The sequence below is a fragment of the Hyperolius riggenbachi genome, chromosome 4 (assembly GCF_040937935.1).
Source record: "Hyperolius riggenbachi isolate aHypRig1 chromosome 4, aHypRig1.pri, whole genome shotgun sequence".
Classification (NCBI taxonomy): domain Eukaryota; kingdom Metazoa; phylum Chordata; class Amphibia; order Anura; family Hyperoliidae; genus Hyperolius; species Hyperolius riggenbachi.
In genome coordinates this window covers 235,538,789-235,553,943 of record NC_090649.1, presented here as the reverse complement: position 1 = coordinate 235,553,943, position 15,155 = coordinate 235,538,789, and the positions used below count along the sequence as shown (strand labels likewise).

The window sequence follows — 15,155 nt, the reverse complement described above, 5'->3', positions numbered from 1 at the left end:
TGCGGCCCTGGCCCAAAGTACAGTGCTCAGAAGAAGGCAAGTCCCATCAACTCCCAAGATTGTCAGAACGTGGTTGACTATTTAACACAGAACACCTCATCTTCCGCATCCACCAGCGCTACTCCAAGTACCACATCCGCTACATTTGACACTTCGCAGGAGTTAAAAATCATATAACACTGACACTAGATAACTGACACTAGATAACTTCCACAGTTTATTAAAATTTAAATGCATATATTCATTCGCTATGCACACACTCTCTCATTACACATCCATACTCCAGAGAGGCCTCTTCACCCACCTAAGCTAATTACTACCACTGATGGATCTAAAACATATAGGATTCTGTTAGGGTCCTTTAAAAAAATAATTGTATTCAATTGACCGTCCGTTAGTATCTTCTTACTCTATGTCTCTTTCCAGATACGGGCAGAAAAAAAGTCACTTTAATCTTTTTCGTTTTTCAATTAAAGAACAGCTTCCTGTACAGAGATCATATTTGAAACAGCAGCAATATCGGTAAACTCACATATTCACTTATGGTGAATGAACCGCTCTGTTAAAAGTCCTCTGGGACTTCGCAGGAGTTATTTGGTGGGGAAATCACTGATTCACAGCCATTATTGTTACAACAAGATGAAGGCGCTAAGCAAGTTACACCACCTCATATGTCTGAGTTAGGCGACACTATGGATGTAAGGTGTGAGGAGGAGGATGATGAAGTACCTGCTGTTGGTGCAGTTTTGGAGGTGTCTGATACAAGCAAAGCTGGGGAGGATGATTATGATGATGATACTGCCATGGATGCCACATGGGATCCTACGAGACCTGATGACCAAGGGGACAGTTCAGAGGGGGAGTCAGAGAGGAGGAGGAGACGAGTTGCTGAAAGAAGCAGGGGGAGCTCGTCATCAGAAATAGCTGGTCGCAGTGTCTGGTGCCATGTATCGCCACCTATGTACAGCCAGCCAACATGCCCTTCAATCTCAGCTGCTGATGCCACCATAGTGCCCACACCCCAGAGTGGCTCAGCGGTGTTGACATTTTTTAGTGTGTATGCCAAAGATCAAAGCAATGCCATCTGTAATCTCTGCCACCAAAAATTGATCCGTGGAAAGGCCAAAACCCACGTAGGGAGCCTTACGAAGGCACATACTGAAAAGGCACAAACTGCAATGGGAAGACCACCTGAGCAAAAGCAGCACACAGAAGCAAAGCCACCCTCCTTCTCCTCTTCCTCCTTCGGGTGCATCATCTTCTTCAGCTGCTTTCTCCCTTGCACCTTCACAATCACAGCCAACGTCCTCCACTCCACCTCTCACCTTGAGCGGTTTCTGCTCCTCTGCCCACAGCAGCAGCCAGGTGTCTGTGAGGGCAATCCTTAATCCTAGAACTAGTAGAAGCTAGTGGGGAAATCATCTAAGCATGGGCTGTCTTATGTTTCTTGGAAGTTCATCTAAACTCTGGCCATTAAATAAAACGTTAAAAAAGATTAATAAACGTTATTCAGAGGGAGTAGAACAAACATGAACATATAAAGGGATGCCGGGGATGCCTTTTACTATTGTTATACCGACATTACCAAACTGGTCTTTGTAAATTGAAGCCATAATTTTCAGTAAATTACCGAACTTCTACCGCACCTGTAAAAATCTTTATGAATTGACATAAAAAGTCTAAAATACCTCTAATGTGGTATCAACCTGATTTTTTTTAATGAAACAGCCCGTTGTGCATTGAAGTCTATATCTGCAAACTATAAATCAGTAAATAGCAGCCAACTCACAAAACTTTGCACCATGCCTCGCCAAATAAAATCTGCTATCTAACAAGCAGTCAAGCACCCACTGCACTTATTTCCTGTATTCCTGTAGCGCTGACATCATACTGAGCTTTACAGAGTACACAGAACCATTTACATCCGCTGCTGTCTTTACAGGAACTCCTAATCTGATGTCTCTACCACAATTATACCCCATACACAGTGATGTGTTCACAAATCTAATTACCTGCCAGTATCTTTTGCTAATGCTAGCTGTTAGCAGCATTTACGTCATATTCAAAGGCATGGGTTTGTTGCCTGATGTGGCCATAAACAGAGGATGAACGTCATTGCATGTCTATGTACGGATTAACATCGCTTAAAGTTACATTTCCAGCAAAAAGCCCAAAGCCCACATCTTCTCCTTTATTTAAGAAAGAGCTAAACTCATTATTTACCGGAGTGCAGCCACAGGCACTTCTTGGCAAAGAACACTGCAGAGGAAGATATTGAGCAGATAACACAGAAAGGATGAGGCTGGGCATGGATTGACTGAACAACAAGTGAGAGATAATGCACAGGAAGGAGAAATGAAACAGACCAGGGATCTAGAGATGGAGGTTCTACATTAAAAAGCAAGAGGTGGCAATCTTGTGTTCAGAAACCAAGAAGATTATGAACCCCCCCCCCTCTCTGCAGCCCAGGAACACTGCAAATTTACCCATTTACATAATAACAAAACAATCATACTGCCGGTTGTAATACACAAGTGAGTCCGATGTGAAATAAAAGAAGCCTCGGATTACTTCTGTAACGTTCTCACAAGTCGCAGCAAATCCCTGAGCTGGTGCCGTTACGCTGTTCACAGATAATGAATGTGCATTTTAAATCCAATGTGACCTTTTAATTGAAAATTTTCATTTGTTGTAGCCAAGAACAACAGAATCGTAACTTTAGAAAGGCGTAAAGCAAGATTGATGTAGGCTGGAGAAATGTAAATACAAATGGTGGATTATGCAGTGAAATAATGCCACCTTGCAGATAGAGTAAAAACTGACTTTTTTAATACAAAGCAGTAAATGGCAGATGTGCAGCAATGTCTTTCATCCCTTGTTAGCATTTATTGTGCAGTCAGCTGGAACTCAAGGGAGAGCAGCATTAGATTAGTAGACAGAGCCATAACCAGAGCCATATCAGCTCCTGTGCCAGCCTGAAAGTATATTCCCTTCAACATGTGTAAATGCAGAAGGCAATTGTCCTATGAACAGGAGAAGATAGCATATGATGATTATAATTGCAGGGAAAATAAATTCTCCATATCTGCATGTTATTGTGCCAAATGGATTCAGCAATTTGACTGCCAAGCTCACTACAGCTGCCAGACGTGGATATTTAGAAGGCGCTCTAAGCCTCCAGACCATTAGAGAGCTGTGGAAATGTCTGTGCGTGAGCCACATGCCTGCCCTAGTCTTCTTGGTTGTTTGATAAAGTGTCTCTTGTGGGTATAGACATCCGCTCCTGACAGCTGCTGTGCAACATGGGTCATCTGATTCAGCACCTGAATAGAAGGTGGTGGTAACTGGGTGTGTCTTCAGATAAACCGCTCAGACTGTGAGCCAAGGGAATTTTGAATGTGTCATTCATACAATAGTGCTGTATAGTCCAGACATGGTTTCATTTAAGCATTTTTGGAATAATCTGCCATGTTTGAGAAATCAAAGCTGACTACAGACTCCTGTGTACAGCCACTTTCACGCTGACACCTTTGCATTGCGGTGGACAATATAATCGTGTGGCAAACGCAACGTGACTATATTCTAATGGTACATTGACATCGGTGTGTAGCTGTACGGTGAGGCAGAATCTGACAGAATAATGCAAGGCATGCTGTGCCGTACTGGCAATATGCACTTTAACCATGGACCATACTTTTCATGCACTATGTGCTTCACTGTATCATAAGTGTAACGCACAATACAACCTCCGTTACCTTACAATCCTGTATTTACAAATTAGTTTGTGTAGCACTGGTGTACATTATACCAACTGGTGTACATTATACCAACTAACGAAAGGTTAGTCTATCTTAAATGGGAAATCCCACGTTTGCTATAATTGATATGACAGGTACCAGTGGTCCACAAGTCATTTAGAAATGTAATATTTTACAAGTACCTTAATTTCAGCTTGCAATCAGCATTTTTTTTTCAGAGCATTAAGTCTTTACTTCTTAGTGCTGTAAGGCCCGATCAGAACCGGGACAAGGTCCTCCAGCACACAAGGCTGGGACACTAAAGTGCGCCCCTCCATCCATCCCACCCTAGCCTTCACACACTGATTGCTATTAGACAAAGAAGTGCCCCAGAGCCCCTAACTCCCCCAACATCTTCATCTCTGTCATGTATCCCTTTTCCTTATTTCTCTCTGCTTCAAACACAATAAGTGAATGATAGCTGAGTGAGTTGTGTACCCCCTCCTACTCTGCGCCCTGAGGCTGGAGCCTCTCTCACCTTGGCCCGGCCCTGGGACCGATGGATCCCCAGTCTAATGATCAGTCCCTATTCCCCAATCTTCTCCGCAGTCTTAATCATACGTGGGGCGTCCTTGCTCAGTCAAGGGATGACAAGCTATGTTGTCCCAGCACTCGGTTACACCTAGGCCTTTAAGTGTGCAAGGTGTAGAGACTGATAGGCTTAAGACAGAGGTACCACCAGGAGACTCGCTAGGCAGAAGTTCGACAAGAAAGACAGTCAAACAGTCCTGGCTCATGCACAGAAACCAGATCGCTGAGAAACAGAGGGACAGCAAAAATCAAGGTCAAGAGCTAAGCCAAAGGTCATACAAGGAGAAACAGACTGCCAGACAGATAATCAAAAGGAGTCAAAATAAATCATAGTCAAAAAGAGGCCAGAGGTCAGGACAGGTGGCAATTTAAGTGTAGGTCAAAGGTAGCAAAGGTCATACCAGGAAGACAATCAATATCGCACCCAGCAGCTTAGTGAGCAACTAAACGCCATCAAACTTTTGAGGTTCAGAAGCCAAGGATTAAAGTTATGGCAGCATGGACCATTCACATTAACCCAGAGCCGGGACAAGGTCCTCCAGCACCCAAGGCTTAGACACAAAAGTGCGCCCCTCCATCCATCCCACCCTAGCCTTCACACACTGATTGCTATTGAGCTAAGTCTCCCCCCCCCCCCCAAACACCTTAATCTCTAGTTATCTGGCTTGCAGTCACTGCCATGTATGACCTTTTCTTATTTCTCTTTGCTACAAACACAATAGGGGAATGATAGCTGCATGAGTTGTGCGCCCCCTCCTATACTGCGCCCTGAGGTTGGAGCCTCTCTCGCTTCTGCCTCGGCCTGGCCCTGCATGAACCCACACATCTCAGCAGCCAATAGGCTGCCACGGCAGACAAGTGGTTGCTTGGCTGCTTTAAAAATCCCATTATTTGTCAGATGTCAACGCTGGCACCACAGTGTGTAACCTCGGTGTGTGGCTGCGCACCCGTCCTATAGAATTAGCAGTACTTATGCACGCACGTTTACAGGAATGCTGGGGGTACCGCTGCACTGATTGGGCTGAGCCAGCTGCTCATGGCCACACCCAGGAGCTCTAGACCCACCGTGGAAACCCTGACAAGGTAAGACTGAGGCAAGTAGTCTAGTAGTTCCCCAGTAACTCTTTCCTTCTTGCATGTGTAATTATCTGCACAGAAGAGATAGCATTTCAACTACAGAAGAGAAACCACCTCCACCAATAATAAAACTGACCTCCAACACTATGCTAACAAAAAAAGTGAGCTATGCCTGTGGCTGTGTTGGCAAAATAGTAACACATTTACAATAATGTAAGAAAAATCCTTAGCCATGTGATGTAAAGATCAAAATGCAACAATAGTAGAATATCAGTTTAACATTTTCCAATTTGTGTATGCAAATTAAGTGTTCCGATTCACTCTGACTAATACTCTCTAAACTGGCTGCATAAATGAGGTCAGTAATGTCAGTTCTTCTAATTTCTCACTATATGTCTGATGGTGACCTTACATATAGCATGATGGGATAAACATGTTCATAGATTGCTAACCTCATCTTGTCTTTCCCTTTATTTGCTATATTTGTAAAGGTCAATAACCCAGTGACAGAAATCCTAGTGTCTCCAGTCACACAGAATCTGACTGCAGCTGATTCATTGATTATCTTCTCCCTGATACCTCTTAAAAGTTCTTTAAAGCCATGAATGTGAGCGAGATGCATTTCTGACCTCAGGGAAGGAGCAAAGAGTGAGTTGAAAAGGTCAAAAGGTCATTACTCATGTTATATTATCATTATTTATTAAATTTATAAAGGGCCAACATATTATACAGCACTGCACAATAGATAAATGGGGTTAACATACAAGGCATGACAAACAAGAAGCTCAAATCAAAAACAAAACAAAAAAAACCCCAAGATCACGCAAATGTCTTCTGTAACAATAATTTAATGTCTATGGTAAAAATAGATCGAGTCTGATCTAGTCTACAAATGGTCTTTCCGATGGAGAGGGGGCATGATATGGAAACACCCTGCCAGAGGCTTACTATCTAAAAGTTTAAAAAAAAATCAACAATCATTCCCAATGAAAGGCTAATCTGCAAGCCTAGATTTGTAACCCTTTCAACCAAATATGGGATTCCAGGAGAGACCATAATTAGGAATAATCCATATGTACACATATAAATAGAATGTTGTAATAAAACATCCAATAAAGGGAGAAAAAGTAGGTGGCGTACCTCAGGGATGACACAGGGATATAAATCCCACTTCTTCAGGCCGGTTTTCAGTGCCTGCCATGTGAGCAGCCGAGCATTGAGCATCGTTCTGTACACATTTATCTCTTATATTTATCTCCATGACCACATGAAGTGGTCTGTATTTTGGATGAAAGTTCCTCATTAACAGCTGCAGTACTGTGTGGGCCACTGCCTTCCACGAGACTGAATGAAACGGTTACTGCAACTGATCGCTCCTCCTACTGCTTTATCACCATTGTATCTTTTGCTGCACTGTAGGCAGGTTCCAGAACTTCCAGGAGAGCAGCCAATTAATACTCTCAAAATCACATGATTAATAGTCATATTGTTACATGTTCATTTTTTGTTCTTTGCATCTTTTCCATATTTTGCTTTACAGTACATATATTTTTGTTTAATATATAATATTTGCTTCCGAAATAAATCCCTATGTGTCGTTACAGAAATAAAACCAAGATTGTGTATGTCAGAAAAGCTATATAGTAGCTATAGTTGTTGAAAAGAAGAACCCATTACTGTGAGGTGATCATACTGGCACGGTGGTAATAATATTATCCGAAGGTGAAACGGGGACTATAGAAAGATCTTGCGTGCAAGTGGGTAGCTTTGGAGTTCACATATACTGTTCATTTCACTTTACATACAGTTGGTCTTCTTGATGAAAATGAGTGTTTCTTTGTTTATATATACAGTATATAGTACTGTTGGTATAATGAAGTATGTGCTGATTTTCCAGTTGGGTGAATCACCATAGAAAGCATTGCTCTGATGCTCTTAGTCATCCTACACAGCAAACAATTCTATGTTAATGCAGAATTATGCAAATGTCTGCAGTTTGAAAATGGACCAATCAAATCCCCCTCAGCTTCATTCCCTTGGCCCATTTTCAAGCTGCATAACTTTACATAGATAATTTGATCATTCTACATCAAGTCATTATTTGCATCTCATTGAACTTCCCTAATTATTCCCTAATTATTACATACGCTTTAGTCCATACAAAGAACACAACAATGCAAACTTATTTATCAACAATTCTACTACTTTGTTGTCCAAATATTATATTTTGGAGATGTCACACAATACATTGTAGAGTTTATATTTTTATTGTGAAATGTTAACAGACAATGGTATATGGCTCTTTCAGAATAGCACAGTCTGTACAGTATTGATAGGCATCATCATACATAATAAGGCAGAGAGGTAAGCATAATAGGCAAAAAAAATCAAATATATATACTCCTGGGCCCATAATATGGCTGCATTCCAGTAGTTATAACACCATTGTCAGGAGAAGAATAAGAACTATGCCTTTGTTTACAGCCAAAGCAAGAAGTTTTGAATCAGGATGATACAAATTTATTGGCTAGCTTGGAGGAAAACAAAAAGTAATCTTTTGGCTAATAAGCCTTCTTCAGACTTTGTTCCTGTATATTCACAAGATGTTAAAACACAGCTTATATACACTGGATATTTGGAGAACATTGCATTTGCAGACTTAAATGTCATTAGATGCTGTGTGCTTGAACATCTTGTTAATATACAGTAACAAAGTCTGAAGAAGGCGTATTTACCTGAAAGCTTACTTTTTGTTTCCTCTAAGTTAGCCAATAAATAGTATTATCCTGATTCGAAACTTCTTGGTTTTAATGATGGCTAACATGGTGCAACACTGTACTGCTTCTATTTTGCAGCCAAAGTAAAGAGCTATGTGGCTGCTGTACTTATCCAAGGCGACAGCCAGCCTCTTTACTCACATGTATAGGGTGAACTGGATAGGACATAACCATGTATTATGGCTGTTTCCAGTACTAAGAGTATTGTAACGTGGAGAAAATGATTTTGAAACAGGGTATTTGTTTGGGACAGAGGCAGATATAATAAGTATATGGACAAAATAAATATGGATGATTTATTTAAAAAAACCTATGTATGGACAAATTTGTGGGCAAATTGACAACAAATAGATTTCAGTTTATGCTATTAGAACCAATTTCTAATTTGCTTTGAAATTAGGACAGTCTGTCTCCAAAGTATTGTAATGTGATTTCAAAAAGCATTTCCTGTTGGAAACCATCCAATAATGGAATGGCCTTTGAAGAAATGTTCTTCCATTTCCTGTATTCCCCGCTGATCACACTGGTTATTACTGAGTATGTTTCTATAATGGAGATTAGGAATGGTAAACAAGAGTTGATGTAGGATTATACATATTTTGTTTACAAATGCAGCATAAAATGGACCAAGGTAGATTTCCCTTTGTCCATTTTCTAGCTGCATGAATTTGCATAATCCTGTATCAACTCAGATTTATTTGCATCTCAGTAATCATCCATTATGGAGATACGTCAATAAAGTCTGGTACACACTTTCAATTATAGTTGGCCAATCACCGACCAATTTTACCACCTCCAAGTAGTATGAGGATCAGCAGATATTGAAAACTATGAGCAGATTTTGTAAGTAAAACTTCATCCAACATGGAGATGGTAAAATTGGTCAGTGATTGGCTAATCATAGTTGAAAGAGTGTACCAGGCTAAAGTTCCAGCAATCTGTTTCTAGTTAACACCTTTCATTCACCTCTCCCTGGAGTTTAAACTGAGATCACCGACTAAGCAGATGTATATATCGTCTGGTAAATCACTTTTAAAACAACTAATATGAAGTATTTGGTTGATTTTGTAGAGACAAACTGGTGGTTCCAGGAGCTTTCCAGAGAAACAAAAACATGACAAACCAAAGCACTATACAGTGTAATACATGAATGAGTGGGTATGGGGAGAAAATAACAGGGGAAAGCCATACTCACAAAACTTGGCTGCCCAAAATGCAGCCACTGTAAACTCTATGGGTAACGCATGTCCTTAGTTGGGTATGCTGTGGAATCCCCTCGGTACTGGTCGCACAACAAGAGGTTGTGTTTTACCAACATCAAGCTTCCAGTAGAAGTGTGACATACAAATAACTATACAGAATCACAATAACTATATTGATTAAAAAGTGGCACATATTGGCTTTCCTTTGAGGAAATCACCTGCTGGACCGTTGTCTGCCTTTTCTTTTTGTTGAATAAATGTATGTCCAGTGAAAGGTTGACTTTTTAAAAACAGTTTTATGCTATTTTATATTTAGGGTGCCTCTGTATAGTTATGTGATTAATTGGCAAGTCTCTGATTGGCTGAGTAATAATCCCATCATCATGTCTTACTTTTGCTTCCTGTGGGGGATAAAACAGGAAGCAGAACTGAGATTGCATGCGTCTCCAGGAATTATTTTCCAGTATAATTAATGCAGGATAAAACAACAGTTTATCAGCTACAATAAATTCATGCTTGGCTTGTGTCTGGAAGTGGAAATTAAAATCACTAATTAGTTTGCTGCCCCCCAGTGGCGTACCTAGGGCATTTGACACCCGGTGCTAGGTATTGAAAGACACCCCCCCCCCCCCCCCCCCCCCCACTGTACACCACCTGCGGCGCGCGAAGCGCGCCGCGGCGAAAAAATGGGCGTGGCTATGACCGGATGGGGCGGAGCTAATTTAAAAGTGCACCTAAGTTTTAGTCAACCTTTCTCCAGAAAATTCACATCATTGCGCAGCTTTTCTCCAGAAAATACACAAAATGTCAGAAGCTTTCAACATAAAATACACGTAATGCGAGAACATTTCACCAGACATTACACGTTATGTGAGCAGATTTCACAAGAAAATACATTCAATCATGTCGGCAGATTCGACCAGAAAAAAATCATTCAATCTTGCGGTAGATTTGACCAGAACATACACAATGTCAGCACCAGATTTCACCACAAAATACACAATATCAGTAGTTAAACTGACCACAAAATACACGACGGTAGTTAAACTGACCACAAAATACATAATGACGGTAGTTAAACTGACCACAAAATACACAATGACGGTAGTTAAACTGACCACAAAATACACAATGTCGGTAGCAGATCTGACCACAAAATACACAATATCGGTAGCAGATTTGAGTGTTGGCAAGCTGATAGCCTGGTGGGTAGGTGGTGAAGGGTGAGCAGCCTGATTGCCTAGTGGGTAGGTGGGCAGCCTGCTGGGTAGCAGTGGTGGGTAGGGGGGCAGCAGTGGTGGGTAGCCTGCTGGGTAGCCTGGTGGGTAGGTGGGCAGCAGTGGTGGGTAGGTGGGTAGCATGGTGGGTAGGGGGGCAGCAGTGGTGGGTAGGTGGCCAGCCTGCTGGGTAGCCTGGTGGGTAGGTGGGCAGCCTGCTGGGTAGCAGTGGTGGGTAGGTGGGCAGCAGTGGTGGGTAGGTGGGCAGCCTGCTGGGTAGCCTGGTGGGTAGGTGGGCAGCCTGCTGGGTAGCAGTGGTGGGTAGGTGGGCAGCAGTGGTGGGTAGGTGGGCAGCAGTGGTGGGTAGCCTGGTGGGTAGGTGGGCAGCCTGCTGGGTAGCCTGGTGGGTAGGTGGGCAGCAGTGGTGGGTAGGTGGGCAGCAGTGGTGGGTAGGTGGGCAGCAGTGGTGGGTAGCCTGGTGGGTAGGTAGGCAGCAGTGGTGGGTAGGTGGGTAGCATGGTGGGTAGGGGGGCAGCAGTGGTGGGTAGGTGGGCAGCAGTGGTGGGTAGCCTGCTGGGTAGCCTGCTGGGTAGGTGGGCAGCAGTGGTGGGTAGGTGGGTAGCATGGTGGGTAGGGGGCAGCAGTGGTGGGTAGGTGGCCAGCCTGCTGGGTAGCCTGGTGGGTAGGTGGGCAGCCTGCTGGGTAGCCTGGTGGGTAGGTGGGCAGCAGTGGTGGGTAGGTGGGCAGCAGCGGTGGGTAGGTGGGCAGCAGTGGTGGGTAGGTGGGCAGCAGTGGTGGGTAGCCTGGTGGGTAGGTGGGCAGCAGTGGTGGGTAGGTGGGCAGCAGTGGTGGTAGGTGGGCAGCAGTGGTGGGTAGGTGGGCAGCAGTGGTGGGTAGCCTGGTGGGTAGGTGGGCAGCAGTGGTGGGTAGGTGGTGGGCAGCAGTGGTGGGTAGGTGGGCAGCAGCGGTGGGTAGGTGGGCAGCAGCGGTGGGTAGGTGGGCAGCAGTGGTGGGTAGGTGGGCAGCAGTGGTGGGTAGCCTGGTGGGTAGGTGGGCAGCAGTGGTGGGTAGGTGGTGGGCAGCAGTGGTGGGTAGGTGGTGGGCAGCAGCGGTGGGTAGGTGGGCAGCAGCGGTGGGTGGCCGGGCCGGTGCACCTGTAAAAGAAAAAAACCTTACCTGCAGATGAAACCTCTCTTCCGAGTCCCAGGCAGCCTCCGCAGCTCCTCTTGAATGTCCCGCGCCGTCTCCTGCTGCGTCATCAGTGCAGGGCTACGGGAAGATGGCCGCCGAAGCCCACACTGGAGACAAAAATAGACGGCAAGATGGCGTCGGCGGCCATCTTGCCGTCTATTTTTGTCTCCAGTGCAGGCTTCGGCGGCCATCTTCCCGTAGCCCTGCTCGGGTAAACTGAGGGCGGCTATCAGCCGCCCTGTCAGTGCCCGTTGCCGGCGCCCGTGGAGGGGAAGCACCGAAGGAGGGGACCCAGGTGAGGGAGATGTGGGGGGGTATTTTCCCCCTCCCCGCCGACGCTGCCACCCCTCCTTCAGCGCTGCTTCCCCTCCTGTGTCATCAAGGCTTCTGGGGAGGCCTTGATGACACCCCCCCTGGAGCTGACACCCGGAGCGGAGCGCTCCTGGCCGCCCCATGGTAGGGACGCCACTGCTGCCCCCAAGACTGCCAGTTTTTTTTATAAGTCACTAAGCCCCATGGAGCACCCAGGGGCAGGAAATGCGAAACAGGTAAAAACGTCATGAGATTTGTCTGTAAATGTGGGTGTCCACTATAGGCCGCCATGTAATAGGCAACCAGTGGTACCCGGAGTGTAATGTTGGTGGTGCTAAAAGCTGATATGTAAATACCGCCTATCGTGGAGCACACAGGTCTGACACCAGTGGAGACAGCACTAAAACCACATCTTTTTTTACTATTTAAAAGTAAAGCCCTAAAAAAGGGCTTTATAGATAGAAGATGAGCACAACACTTAGGAAAGCTGTTCAGCACAGATAAACATTTCTCTCAGCAGTGATTTTCTTTCATGACATGCAGTAGTTCTTTATTCTTGTTTCCTCTTGTGCTGGAGTACTTTGTTTTTGGCATTCCTCGCTCAGGCTTCATATAATACTTGTAAGGGCTTGACTGCATGATTAACCTCTTATTGTCACCCTGTCATTTATTTCAATATAGTGATAATGGAACAAGGAGAGACTGACCTCATGTTACTTATATTAATGATCTGACAAGTAGTTCAGCCAAGTATCTGATCAGGAATATCACATTTGCATGCTACCTCACATATACTAGTACATTCTAACAGAAATGCAGATGATCGTAGATTATAACATAGCAATAATGATTTTTATTTCAAATCAGTATTCTAGTGCAGATTCTCTTCATTCTACAGAGGCCCTGCATGACAATCACATTGTACTACAACAAATTAAAAAAAGGGGTTTAAGATGACCCCCATTTATTAAGGCACTGCATTTAATGTATTTATTAAAACTGTGCAATATATAAAGCTATATGTGATAAAAACTGTGTTCCTAAATTCCATAAAATATGGTCCAACCAGTTGAAGTTGTTTGAAATCTCTGTAGATTAGTTGTGCAACATAATGGTTTTGAAGTAATAAGGACTGACTGCGCTCAGTCCTTATTACTTCAGGGGCACATGGTGTTCTTTTGTCATTATCAAGATTACATTCTGATGTTATTGTTTCATTTGCTGTAAAAAAAAGAACAACAAAAAGTGTTTATGTATATATAATGTATTTTTTAGCCTAAGTTATCCCTGGGGCCACTAGTCTGTAGATTCTCACCAGTCTGTGTGACGTGACAGTTTCTGTGCTGCACCAATCAGTTTTACTCAACTGTGTCTATTTTCTACAACCTAAATGCTTTCTCTACCACAGAGTTATTCATGTCACTTTTGAATCAACATTCAAAAGCCTAACGTACCCCAAACTACCAGCAGTCACTCTGCTGCGCATCACCCATTCTACTGGTCTTTATAAAAATTCAGCCAAGTTTGCCAATTACTCCCATTCCAAACACCTATCCTGGACTTTAAGGAAACGACATGTGAGGCACACCATCCTGCAAAAGCTCATGAATCCCAAAGAGTCCTATGAATAACAGGAGCTGTTAAACTGCACAAACATCCTGGAGCTTTCTCCCCAAGTCCAGACTAAATTTGAGCAAAGATACAGAAAACTCCACTAAATCCGTCATGATCTTCCTGTATGCACACACACATACACACACACTTCTGGATAGAGGGCCACTTCTACCACCACTTGGAGAACCTTGTTCTTTACTTTCCACAGCCACCTCTCTATTTCCTCTTTCAGGACCAGGTACTTCTTTACCCCCTTGTACTCCCCATTCCTGATATTGCGGTCACTTGACATACCTGCATCTATCACCACTGCTGTCTTCTGGTCATTGACTACTACAACCATGATGTCCAGTTGATTGGTCTTTCTTTCTGTCTGTAACAGGAAATCCTACATGACCTTCTGTGGAATATTGATTTTACATTTCTGTATGCTGATCTTCTACTTTGAACACATATGCATCATATAGGTACATAGGTAGTTGATTTGATAGAGTGAAGAATAAGCTTTTCAAAAATTAAACACAAATTGTCCCTTGCTCTAATCAAATGCAGTAAAGTGCATCTAAATAATTGCCAATACTTCTCAGACAACGTTTTAAAAAAGTTTCCACAGTTACAAATCAAATTCCTTAAGAGAAAAATTACACTAAAGGCATATTTCTAGAAATATTTAGTTCAGTTTAACTTAGCAGTGCATTAGAGAGGCAAAGGACCATTCATACATTTCATCCAGTTTAGGTTTGGTAGTTGTTGGCCAGGATTTTTTTTTCTTCTGGCTCATGCGTTCAGGATTCCCTCCTTATTAAAGGGACTCCGAGCAGTGCCTGTGGGTATGCCTTTAAGCATGCCCACAACTAATTATATCCTCACACCTACCGGCATGATGTTTGTAATTATATCCCCCTGGGTTCCTTGTATTTCATTGCATTGCACTGAATGGAGCTGCCAACACTGGGGAAAGTGTTGTCCTGCATAATACAATGCTGAATAAGGAATCCAAGATGGCGGCCGCGATTTCGATCGCGAAAATAGCGAAAACTAAAAGGCATAGGGTGGCGTTTTATATATCAATGGAAAGAGGAGAAAGAGAGCTTCAAAATGGTATGCACCTTTCCATAGTTACTGCACTGCTTGGAGTCCCTTTAAATACAAATAATCCCCTCACTCTTATTTCTTATCCCTCTCTCCCATCCTTTACTGCACCACCCCACTGAAGCTCCAAAAATGGCATCATGCAGAGGCTTCAAGTGGTCAACCCAATGTCTTCTAGAGTGTGTTTACTGCGTCACACCAGTTGCCTCGCCTCATGCAGTGTGTTCTGGGAGGGGACATAAAGCAGTCATCACTCGCCCTGTAACTATGCTCGGTTAGGTCACAAGAGTGATGTGAGAAGGAGCTAGGCAGTACCCTTAGAGGGAGGCTAGTTGAATCCATAGG

General features: G+C 43.5%; 1 protein-coding gene across 1 annotated transcript in view; it reads left to right on the top strand.

Moving 5' to 3' along the window:
- The window catches only part of B3GAT2 (beta-1,3-glucuronyltransferase 2), a 235,945-nt gene that overhangs the window by 114,178 nt on the left and 106,612 nt on the right, over positions 1–15,155 (top strand). The gene's annotated exons all lie outside the window — the stretch shown is intronic.